The 12,027-nt window shown below is 48.9% G+C and overlaps 1 non-coding gene across 1 annotated transcript; it reads right to left on the reverse strand.

Moving 5' to 3' along the window:
• Positions 1 to 7,960: 7,960 nt before the first annotated feature.
• TRNAR-UCU (transfer RNA arginine (anticodon UCU)) lies at positions 7,961 to 8,051 on the reverse strand. Its single transcript is given in 2 exon segments — positions 7,961 to 7,996; positions 8,015 to 8,051. It is a non-coding gene; the product is annotated as a tRNA-Arg (tRNA).
• Positions 8,052 to 12,027: the final 3,976 nt, after the last annotated feature.

Genomic DNA, 12,027 nt, shown 5'->3' on the forward strand with positions numbered 1-12,027 from the left:
CGAGTGAGGGTTTTTTTTTTTTGTATTTTTTTCTGCAATTGTCATCAGGGGAATCACTTCACGGTCTTCAAATGAAGGGAAATTCACCCCCCCCAAATTGTCACAGGAGAAAGTGTCCCCATTGCAACCTTTCTGATTTTGTGACAATAGTAAGATGTTCAATTTGCAATTACTATCCTGGAAAAATAGAGGGGGTTCATGAGCTATAGCAGTAAAAACAAGCAGAGGCTCTAACCCCCCCCCCCCCCCCCCCCCCCACACACACACACACACACACGTTCTATCCAAAAATGCAACAGTTTGGCTATAGATATACTTTTTGTTCCTTTTGAAGCTAGCATATGTGGTTTGAATGTTAGCTGATTCCAGCTGAATTAACTGAAATTTGAGTTGTGGGTGTCCCTGTCGGTGGTGCCCAGCTTCACAAAAGTCTACTACAAAGGTGAAAGAGCCAGGTGGAAAATTGTTAGCCCAAACGTGACTGCATCCATTCAGATACAGCCGCTGTCAGAATACAATAGATGGCAGGGAAGATTGCTCTGTCCATGGTAAGTAGCGGGCATCTGAGTGGGTGGGATATATTAGGCAGCAAGTAACATGTTGTCCCTAAATTTGATGTGTTGAAAGCAGAATTAAATGGACAAGTGTCAGGATCTTAGCAACTTTGAAAAGGGCTAAACTGTAAGAGCTAGACAACTGGGTCAGAGCAAATCCAAAACTGCAGCTCTTGTGGGATGTTCTCGGCCTGCAGTGGTCAGGACCTACTAAAGGTGGTTCAAGGAAGGAAAAACAGTCAACCGGCATCAGGCTCATTGATGCACATGTGGAGCGAAAGCTGGCTCATGGTCAGGTTGCCCATGATTACCTGTGTCCACAGCCAAAAGCACTTCTAATGGGCACATGAGCATCAGCACCATGGAGTAATGGAAGAAGGTTGCCTGGTCTGATGAATTCAAGAATGGTTTGTAGAACACAATGAGTTTGAGGTGTTGACTTGGCCTCCAAATTCTCCAGCTCTCAGTCCAATTCAGCATCTGTGGGATGTTCTGGGAAAAAAAAGTCTAATCCATTGAGGCACTGCCTACAGGACTTAAAGGGGGAGAGTTACCAAAACTGGAGCACTCAGAATCTGGTCAGCTTCTAACTTCTACGCTTGTTCAGTTAAGCTTTGACAATAAAAGCTGATTGGTTTCTTTGCAGAGCTGCCCCAGATTTTGCACTCTCCAATTTTAGTAAATCTCCCCCAAGGTTAGGGATGAGCCGAACACCCCCCTGTTCGGTTCGCACCAGAACATGCGAACAGGAAAAAAGTTCGTTCGAACACGCGAACACCGTTAAAGTCTATGGGACACGAACATGAATAATCAAAAGTGCTAATTTTAAAGGCTTATATGCAAGTTATTGTCATAAAAAGTGTTTGGGGACCTGGGTCCTGCCCCAGGGGACATGGATCAATGCAAAAAAAAGTTTTAAAAACGGCCGTTTTTTCAGGAGCAGTGATTTTAATAATGCTTTAAGTCAAACAATAAAAGTGTAATATCCCTTTAAATTTCGTACCTGGGGGGTGTCTATAGTATGCCTGTAAAGGGGCGCATGTTTCCTGTGTTTAGAACAGTCTGACAGCAAAATGACATTTTGAAGGAAAAAACTCATTTAAAACTACCCGCGGCTATTGCATTGCCGACAATACACATAGAAGTTCATTGATAAAAACGGCATGGGAATTCCCCAAAGGGGAACCCCGAACCAAAATTAAAAAAAATATGACGTGGGAGTCCTCCTAAATTCCATACCAGGCCCTTCAGGTCTGGTATGGATATTAAGGGGAACCCCGGCCAAAATTAAAAAAAAAAATGACGTGGGGTTCCCCCTAAATTCCATACCAGACCCTTCAGGTCTGGTATGGATTTTAAGGGGAACCCCGCGCCAAAAAAAAAAAAAAACCGGCGTGGGGTCCCCCCAAAAATCCATACCAGACCCTTATCCGAGCACGCAACCTGGCAGGCCGCAGGAAAAGAGGGGGGGACGAGAGTGCGGCCCCCCTCCCTCCTGAACCGTACCAGGCCACATGCCCTCAACATTGGGAGGGTGCTTTGGGGTAGCCCCCCAAAACACCTTGTCCCCATGTTGATGAGGACAAGGGCCTCATCCCCACAACCCTGGCCGGTGGTTGTGGGGGTCTGCGGGCGGGGGGCTTATCGGAATCTGGAAGCCCCCTTTAACAAGGTGACCCCCAGATCCCGGCCCCCCCCCGTGTGAAATGGTAAGGGGGTACATAAGTACCCCTACCATTTCACGAAAAAAGTGTCAAAAATGTTAAAAATGACAAGAGACAGTTTTTGACAATTCCTTTATTTAAATGCTTCTTCTTTCTTCTATCTTCCTTCATCTTCTGGTTCTTCTGGCTCTTCTGGTTCTTCCTCCGGCGTTCTCGTCCAGCATCTCCTCCGCGGCGTCTTCTATCTTCTTCTCCTCGGGCCGCTCCGCACCCATGGCATAGGGGGGAGGCTCCCGCTCTTCTCTTCTTCTTTTCTTCTCTTCTGTTCTTCTTCATTTTCTTCTCCGGGCCGCTCCGCAATCCATGCTGGCATGGAGGGAGGCTCCCGCTGTGTGACGGCGCTCCTCGTCTGACAGTTCTTAAATAACCGGGTGGGCGGGGCCACCCGGTGAACCCCGCCCCCTCTGACGCACGGTGACTTGACGGGACTTCCCTGTGACGTCACGGGGAATGCCACAGGGAAGTCCCGTCAAGTCACCGTGCGTCAGAGGGGGGCGGGGTCACCGGGTGGCCCCCCCCCCCCCCCCGTTATTTAAGAACTGTCAGACGAGGAGCGCCGTCACACAGCGGGAGCCTCCCTCCATGCCAGCATGGATTGCGGAGCGGCCCGGAGAAGAAAATGAAGAAGAACAGAAGAGAAGAAAAGAAGAAGAGAAGAGCGGGAGCCTCCCCCCTATGCCATGGGTGCGGAGCGGCCCGAGGAGAAGAAGATAGAAGACGCCGCGGAGGAGATGCTGGACGAGAACGCCGGAGGAAGAACCAGAAGAGCCAGAAGAACCAGAAGATGAAGGAAGATAGAAGAAAGAAGAAGCATTTAAATAAAGGAATTGTCAAAAACTGTCTCTTGTCATTTTTAACATTTTTGACACTTTTTTCGTGAAATGGTAGGGGTACTTATGTACCCCCTTACCATTTCACACAGGGGGGGGGGGGCCGGGATCTGGGGGTCACCTTGTTAAAGGGGGCTTCCAGATTCCGATAAGCCCCCCGCCCGCAGACCCCCACAACCACCGGCCAGGGTTGTGGGGATGAGGCCCTTGTCCTCATCAACATGGGGACAAGGTGTTTTGGGGGGCTACCCCAAAGCACCCTCCCAATGTTGAGGGCATGTGGCCTGGTACGGTTCAGGAGGGAGGGGGGGCCGCACTCTCGTCCCCCCTCTTTTCCTGCGGCCTGCCAGGTTGCGTGCTCGGATAAGGGTCTGGTATGGATTTTTGGGGGGACCCCACGCCGTTTTTTTTTTTTTTTTGGCGCGGGGTTCCCCTTAAAATCCATACCAGACCTGAAGGGTCTGGTATGGAATTTAGGGGGAACCCCACTTCATTTTTTTTTTTTAATTTTGGCCGGGGTTCCCCTTAATATCCATACCAGACCTGAAGGGCCTGGTATGGAATTTAGGGGGACTCCCACGTCATTTTTTTTTTTTAATTTTGGTTCGGGGTTCCCCTTTGGGGAATTCCCATGCCGTTTTTATCAATGAACTTCTATGTGTATTGTCGGCAATGCAATAGCCGCGGGTAGTTTTAAATGAGTTTTTTCCTTCAAAATGTCATTTTGCTGTCAGACTGTTCTAAACACAGGAAACATGCGCCCCTTTACAGACACACTATAGACACCCCCCAGGTACGAAATTTAAAGGGATATTACACTTTTATTGATTGACTTTAAGCATTATTAAAATCACTGCTCCTGAAAAAACGGCCGTTTTTAAAACTTTTTTTTGCATTGATCCATGTCCCCTGGGGCAGGACCCAGGTCCCCAAACACTTTTTATGACAATAACTTGCATATTAGCCTTTAAAATTAGCACTTTTGATTTCTCCCATAGACTTTTAAAGGGTGTTCCGCGGCATTCGAATTTGCCGCGAACACCCCAAATTGTTCGCTGTTCGGTGAACTTGCGAACAGCCAATGTTCGAGTCGAACATGAGTTCGACTCGAACTCGAAGCTCATCCCTACCCAAGGTGTCTAAAGGCAAAATGTTTTCAAACCTTAATGCACTCCCTACATTAAGGTAAAGAAATGTCCAGTGGTGGTGTGCCCCGCACCAAATACTTACCTGAGTCCTCACTCAATCCATCGCTGTGCCTTTCTCTCCTCCTGCTGCCTCTGTGTCCTGTGAGTGCAGTGCAGGAGGAGAGAAAGGCACAGCGATGGATTGAGTGAGGACTCAGCCTTTGGGTCCTGCTGCCATTGATCAAATCATGTGAGCAGAGAGTGGGGGGCAGCGCCCAGCAATGCCTATCAACACAGCCTCAGCAGTACCCAGCAATGCAGCCTATCAGCGCCCATCAATGCAGCCTATCAGTGCCCATCAATGCAGCCTCATAGGGGTGGATTCTCCTCCCAGTGATCGGCCAAGAAACTGGAGGGGAAGGGAGAGGAGAGCTGACCGGATCACACAGAGAGGGGATCTCCTTCTGTGTCATAGCTTGGATCTGAAATGCCGACTGCTGTCAAAGTCCCGCCTCCTGGACCGGCTCCTATTATAGATGTCACACTACTTCAATTTCAAGCTATGTCACAGAAGAGAGTGTGTGATCCGGCCGCTCTCCTTTTCCTCTCCCTTCCCCTCAGTCTCCTGGCAGATCGCTGGGAGGAGAATCCCATTCAACCACGCCGGCCTCCTTCATCCCATGCAGCTTCACGCTCGCCCTCAGCTCATTTCCACTCGCCAAATGCAAGCAGGGGAGTGGAAATTTTGAGGGCTGCTATAGAGCCACTTTAAAGGAACTGCTACTGATGGCTTAGTGCCAGATACCACAGCCAATGGCGACCCTGGGGGGGCCCTGACCCCCCCCCAACATTATGCTGTGCCCCACCATGTGCCCCCCCCCCCCCCCCCCCCCCAAAAAAAAAAAATTTTTTTTTTTTTTTTTTTTTTTTTTACAAAAAATCAATGTCTAAGAGGGAGAGAGTCCCCAGTCAGCTCCTGCGGGTGATTCCTCCCCCCCTCCCCTGCTCGCTGACACTGCATAATGCGAGCGCTCGCACAACCACGGCCGCCTGATCTGCTCCTTCACCTGCATCCTCATTGACAGGGAGAAGAGCGAGTTGCAGGAAGGACTCCACCAGGACTTTCAGTTACTGAAAAAACAGACTGATTTCTCCCATCCTTAGGACAGGAGGACCAGCCTGTAAATTCCAAGAGATGCCAGACCAGAGCTGTCAATAGCAGGGGCAGGACAGCAAGGGGAGGCTGGGGAACCTCACAGTGGCAGAACACCAGGGCCCGGAGGCAAGACAACCTTTGCAACCCTGATAGTTCTCCCACTGCTTTGGATCCTTATATTTTCTTGGTATGCTGGTGACATATATCTCTTGTTTTCTGCCACCCTGGGGGGCCCCAATACAGTAGGAAGGGAGCTCACTGCAGAACATGTGAAAGGGCCCGTTGTGGGGTCGTAGTAAAGGGCCCCAGGATATATATATATATATATATATATATATATATATATATATATATATATATATATATATATATATATATATGCATTTTATAGTTGCCCCCCTACTTTGTCCCTGTCCCCCCATGTGCCCCCCCTAAATTTGAAAGCTGGAGACGCCACTGACCACAGCGAGCCTTTAATAGCCTAGTGGAGTTTATGCCTTGATGGGTAATGGTGGGTGGTCGTTCTGATTGGTGTATACCAGTCCCTACTCTCATGGAGCTTATAATCCAAGACCCCTATCTCTCATTCCAGGGCCAGGTTTGGACAGGAGCCAATTAACCTACCAGCATGTCTTTGGAGCATGATAGGAAAATAGAGGACCTGCAAGAAACCCGCCCAAGCACACTCCATGCAGTCAGACCTGGGTGATTGCAATTGTGGGCAGAATCTCTGTGATTCTGCTTGCGATCCCAAAACACACTGCAAAACTGACAAATCACACCACGCTTGTTCAGATGCCATTCATTTTAAATAAATCACGCGGCAAAAAAAAGGAGCAGGAGCTTCTGTTGGGCGACAAGCTTTGCACCAATGCTGTTTGTTGCGACTGCAGCGTGATTTATCTCATAGCAGAACCGCACCCGTGTTTAGGTACCATTGAAAATGAAAGCCACCTGTGCGATCTGTCAGTTTTGCAAAGCTTTTTGTGAATTGCCGCAATTCTGCCTGCGATCGCAAGCGCTCAGGTCTGCCTTCGTTTTGTGGTTTAACCGCTTGCCGACCGGCTCACGCCGATATACGTCCGCAGAAAGGCACGTGCAGGCAGATTAATGTACCTGTACGTTGCCCTTTAAGAAGCGGTTTGCGGGTGCGCGCGTGCCGCGGGATACCCGTGATTGTCTCACGGAGAGGAAGAACAGGGAAATGATGATGTAAACAAGCATTTCCCCATTCTGCCTAGTGACAGTACACTGATCACTGCTCCCTGTAATCGGGAGCGGTGATCAGTGTTGTGTCGCACATAGCCCCCCCCCCCCCCACAGTTAGAATCACTCCCTAGGACACACTTAACCCCTTCACTGCCCCTAGTGGTTAACCCCTTCACTTCCAGTCACATTTACACAGTAATCAATGCATTTTTAATTGCACTGATCGCTGTGTAAATATGAATGGTCCCAAAATTGCGCCAAAAGTGTCCGATCTGTCTGCCATAATGTTGCAGTCACGATAAAAATCGCTGATCGCCGCCATTACTAGTAAAAAAAAATGCCATAAAACTATCCCCTATTTTGTAGACGCTATAACTTTTGCGCAAACCAATCAATGAACGCTTATTGCGATTTTTTTTTCCAAAAATAGTAGAAGAATACGTATCGGCCTAAACTGAGGAAAAAAAATGTGTTTTTATATATTTTTGGGGATATTTATTATAGCAAAAAGTAAAAATGATGCGTTTTTTTCAAAATTTATGCTATTTTTTTGTTTATAGCGCAAAAAATAAAAACCGCAGAGGTGATCAAATACCACCAAAAGAAAGCTCTATTTGTGGGGAAAAAAGGACATCAATTTTGTTTGGGAGCCACATTGCAGAACCGCGCAATTGTCAGTAAAGTGACGCAGTGCTGAATCGCAGCAAACAGTGCTCTGGTCTTTGGGCAGCCAAATGGTCCGGGGCTTAAGTGGTGCTTAGGATGGTCCGGGGCTGAGGACCTTAGTGCTGACCCACTTGTAGTTCTATTTTTTTTTTTCTATGCCCAGGCATCATTGCATTGGTAGCCATGTGGCAGACAGAGGGTTAGTAAAGTCAGATCATGTCCCCTTTGCTGATCAGAGACCCATTATGATTGTATGATATGGAAATAAATGGTTCTTCTCAGACACCACTAGATGGCGGTGGTGCACACAAGCGAGTAGAGGGCTGTGACGTCACTGAAAGTTTGTTTTAGCAGAGTGAGTGTAACACGTGGAAGTGTGATCAGAGGGGGGATCAGATCACTGCAATGTATGGACACATCGGATCCGATCCTTCTCATCGATAGAGGACTACACAGGGACAGGCAGCAGATTTCACTACTTAACACATGTAATAGAAGCCGCAGCAGATGCAGCAGTGAGGCCAGTCTGTGGATAGAACGTTATACACAGATATGTGATCATATTACACAATTATATCCATCATTATTACATACAGCAGGCCGATCTACATACAGAAGAAAGCGGGTGTGAGTTTGCCATGTCAGGATTTATGATTTCACTCCTGAGAACATGATGAGAAGTTTTAGTAAAAGTCGACTCTGGTGGGACTCGAACCCACAACCTTTGAATGTCTTCACTCATCCTCACTAGAAGTCCAATGCGCTATCCATTGCGCCACAGAGCCGCTCTGCCTTGTGTCTGCCTACAGAAGCCTACAATACATGACAGCTGAGGATCTACAGAGTATACAATATATTACAGCTGAGGATCTACAGAGTACACAATATATTACAGCTGAGGATCTATAGGAGCTTAAAATACATGACCACTTGTGGATCTACAGAGCCTACAATACATAACAACTGAGGATCTACAGAGCCTACAATACACAACCACATGTGGATCTACAGGAGCCTACAATACATGACCACTTGTCAGGGCCGTCTTTAATATTGATTGGACCCTGGGCAAAACTTTTCTTGCCCCCACCCATGCAGTTTTGATCTCCACCTGCTCTGAGACATACAATAAATAGCAGCTAGACTCAAAATCAGTTTACTGAATCAGATCAGGCAGCTATTGTGATTGGTTGCCAGAGGTTATAGTGTATCATTATCGCTCACTGACTGGTTGCTAGAGGTTACAGCACACATTACGGTTCACTGATTAGTTGTTAGAGGTTACAGCACATGATTTCTGCTTGTTGATTGGTTGCTAGAAATTACTGTGGATATGATCATCTATATCAATATCAATATATCAATGCGGCAAACCACTGCTATTTACATATGAATGCCACCGCTATTTACATAGGAATGCTGGTAATTTACATGTAAACACAGGGTCTGTTGGTGAGTCATCTGTACACAACAATAGGGCAGAGCTGGGCAGCATTAGTAACAGCACTTCACACTGAGATATCGGGACACAGCACAGGACTTAAACCTCAAGGGACGAGGGAATTTAAACAAGGATAGTTGTCAAGTATGAGGCAGCTACTTTGGGCCCCACAACAATGACAGGGCCCAGGGCAGCTGCCCCTTTTGCCCTGCCTTAAAAACGGCCCTGCCACTTGTGGATCTACAGAGCCTACAATACATGACAATTGAGGATCTACAGAGCCTACAATACATAACAGCTGAGGATCTACAGAGCCTACAATACATGACAACTGAGGATCTACAGAGCCTGTAATACATGATAACACATACATGATGACCGCTTTTCCAGCGGCAGCAGTGACAACATTTCCACATACTCACCTTTCCAAATTTTCTCCTGGACCTCCGGTTTAAGGTGCGCGTGCGCTCATAGGACCCCCTCAAAACACACATATATTTCACATTTTGCCGAGTCGGCTAGTCTAATGGCCTCTTATTTGCTAGCAGCCTCCCCCACCGTCCCAGCCTTGTCCCCCGCCGCCGTCCTACCTGCCGGCGCAGCCTGCCCCAGCGCCACAATCTCCACAACGGCAGGCGCCGCCGCCACCGTGGGGGGAGCCACCCCAGACCCGGGAGCCCCTGTTGCCACCGCCCCCCACCTGCGAAACCCAGGCCGCCGACGGGCTGACTTGTGCGCTCGTCCCCGGTTCAAACCGATTGACTAGTTCCTTCAACCCCACCAGGAGCCCCTGAAACCCCATATCGGACCCGGCAACGACGTGACCGGGGACCGAACTAGCCTGGGGGGACCCCGTGGGCAAACCTGACCGCGTGTCCGTCCCCTCCCCCAGTGACCTAGGCCCACCCCTAGTAACCACCTCCTCTTCACCCTCAGACTGTATAGAACCAGAAAAGTCTAAAATGGACTTACCAGGCTACCTGGGAAGGGTCCCACCAGCCGAAGGCCCCACCTCCATCGGCGCCGACTGTCCTTGGGGCTCCTCTTCCAACACTGACAGTTCGCCCTCTGACCTTTCCTCATGGCCCCGCCTCCTCATGCCGGAATCCGCCCATAGATTTCTTCGCCGCCTTGCCCGGTCCCGGGGGGCTCTCAGTAGTCTTCCTTCCTGCCTCCCTCCGCGGTGTAGTGCTCAACTGGTATTGGTGTACTGCCGACTGGTATTTGTAGAGCTGCCGGCCGCTGCAGTGGACGGCCCAGCTGAACGATTCCCCCGCTGAGGCTCCGCCCCCGCTGACACATCGCCAGGGGCGGTGCCTGCACGCTCCATCTCCTGCCGCCGGGCGGGCCATGAAGCTGCTCCGGTGTTCCCTGAGCACCCGCCCACCGAGCTCCGTCTGTGGGGGCGATTCCTCCCAGGACCCCCACCCACGAGCACAGCGGAACGCTTTGTGGTTGGTCCCGAAGGGGTCCGAACGGGACTCCCGGCGTGACGCTGAGCTCTGGGGGAGGAGTCCGGGGAGAAGCGCTCCGGAGGCCTGTACCTCCGAGCTCACGAGGACTCCTGCCCCCCTGTACCAGAACCTGAGGCCTGCTCACCCAGCACCGGCGCTAGTTGTGCATGAAGCCATCCAGCTCCCCTGGCAGCCTCCTCAGCCCACAGCTGAGCCAACAGATGCTCCACATTGGCCCCAGGGGACATGTATCAATGCAAAAAAACTGAAGTTTTTTCGGGAGCAGTGATTTTAATAATGCTTAAAGTGAAACAATAAAAATGAAATATTCCTTTAAATATCGTGCCTGGGGGGTGTCCTTAGTATGCCTGTAAAGTAGTGCATCTTTCCCATGTTTTTAACAGTGTCACAGGAAAATGAAATTTCTAAAGGAAAAAATGTCATTTAAAACTGCTCGCGGCTGTAATGTTTTGTCATATCCCGGCAATATAGATAAAAATACCAAAAGAAAAGGCGTGGATGTCCCCCCCAAAATCCATACCAGGCCCTTCAGGTCTGGTATGGATATTAAGGGGAACCCCGCACCAAAATTTTGAGAACAATGGCGTGGGTGTCCCCCAGGCACTATATACTCTGAACATCAATTTATATACTATACAGCCTGCCCTATATACTCTGCAGAAAAACTGTACCTTAGGTGTTGGTGGTACCAGAACACTGTAAGCCATCACATTTACTCTTGTTGGGCGCAGGAACGGGCCCTGCTGTATATTATATCAAAAATTTTAATTACATGTCCCTATTAAACAGAGGTAGAAAAATTGGGCCTTGGGGGGTGGTGGTGGTGCAACAACACTGTAACCCCTCATAGTTACTCTTATTGGGTGCAGGAACGGACCCTGCTGTGAAATATTATATCAAAAATTGTAATTACATGCCCCTGTTAAACAGGAGCAGAAAAATTGGGCTTTCGGTTTTGGTGGCACCAGAACACTGTAAGCCCTCACAGTTACTCTTGTTGGGTGCAGGAACGGGCCCTGCGTTCAAATATTATATCAAAAATTGTAATTACATGCCCCTGTTAAACATGGGCAGAAAAATTGGGCCTTGGGGGGTGGTGGTTGTGCCCTAAACCAAAAATATTGTTGGAAGCTAGCATCATCAAGATTGAAGAGGAATAGGATAGTCATCATAGGCAGTCTTCAAGGGATCCCAGATCCATAGCAAATTCAGTCAGTTACACCAGCATCAGGTGCTTGATAGCTGCTGATCCAAGACTAAATCATTTTTTATGAATGTGAGCCTATCAATGGAGCCTATGGACAGGCGCACTCTTTGATCCGGAATCAGGACAGACCAGTAGCCCAGTGGATGCTCTGTTGGAAAGGTCTCCAAGTCTGCTCTTGCCCATCAGTATTCCTGTCCCATATAATGCAGACCCTGGCGATGGTTGCTTGAACTGATCAGACCTTGGCGCTGAGGACTGAAAAATTGTTTAAAGGCATCGGTCAACCGGCGACCTTCTCCATTGCTCTTCCTCTGACTGAACAAATCCTCAGCAACACGTTGTCCAGCACCAAGAAAAGGTAACCTCCCAGGGTCTGGAAATGCGTTACACAAACCTTTCTTCAAGGCCTTCTGAAAGTGTTTCATCCTCTGCTCCCTCTGCGAAGGCAGGATGAGTTCTGCAACCATACCCTTGTAACGTGGATCAAGAAGGGTTGCCAGCCAGTAATGATCCCTCTCCTTGATACCACGAATCCTAGGGTCCTTTTCCAGGCTTTGCTTAATCAGGGAGGCCATGCAGCGTACGTTTGCAGAGGCATTTAATTCTGAGTCCTCTGGGTCACTAAGGATCACATTATC

Source organism: Aquarana catesbeiana, linkage group LG09, assembly GCF_042186555.1.
Source record: "Aquarana catesbeiana isolate 2022-GZ linkage group LG09, ASM4218655v1, whole genome shotgun sequence".
Taxonomy (NCBI): Eukaryota; Metazoa; Chordata; class Amphibia; order Anura; family Ranidae; genus Aquarana; species Aquarana catesbeiana.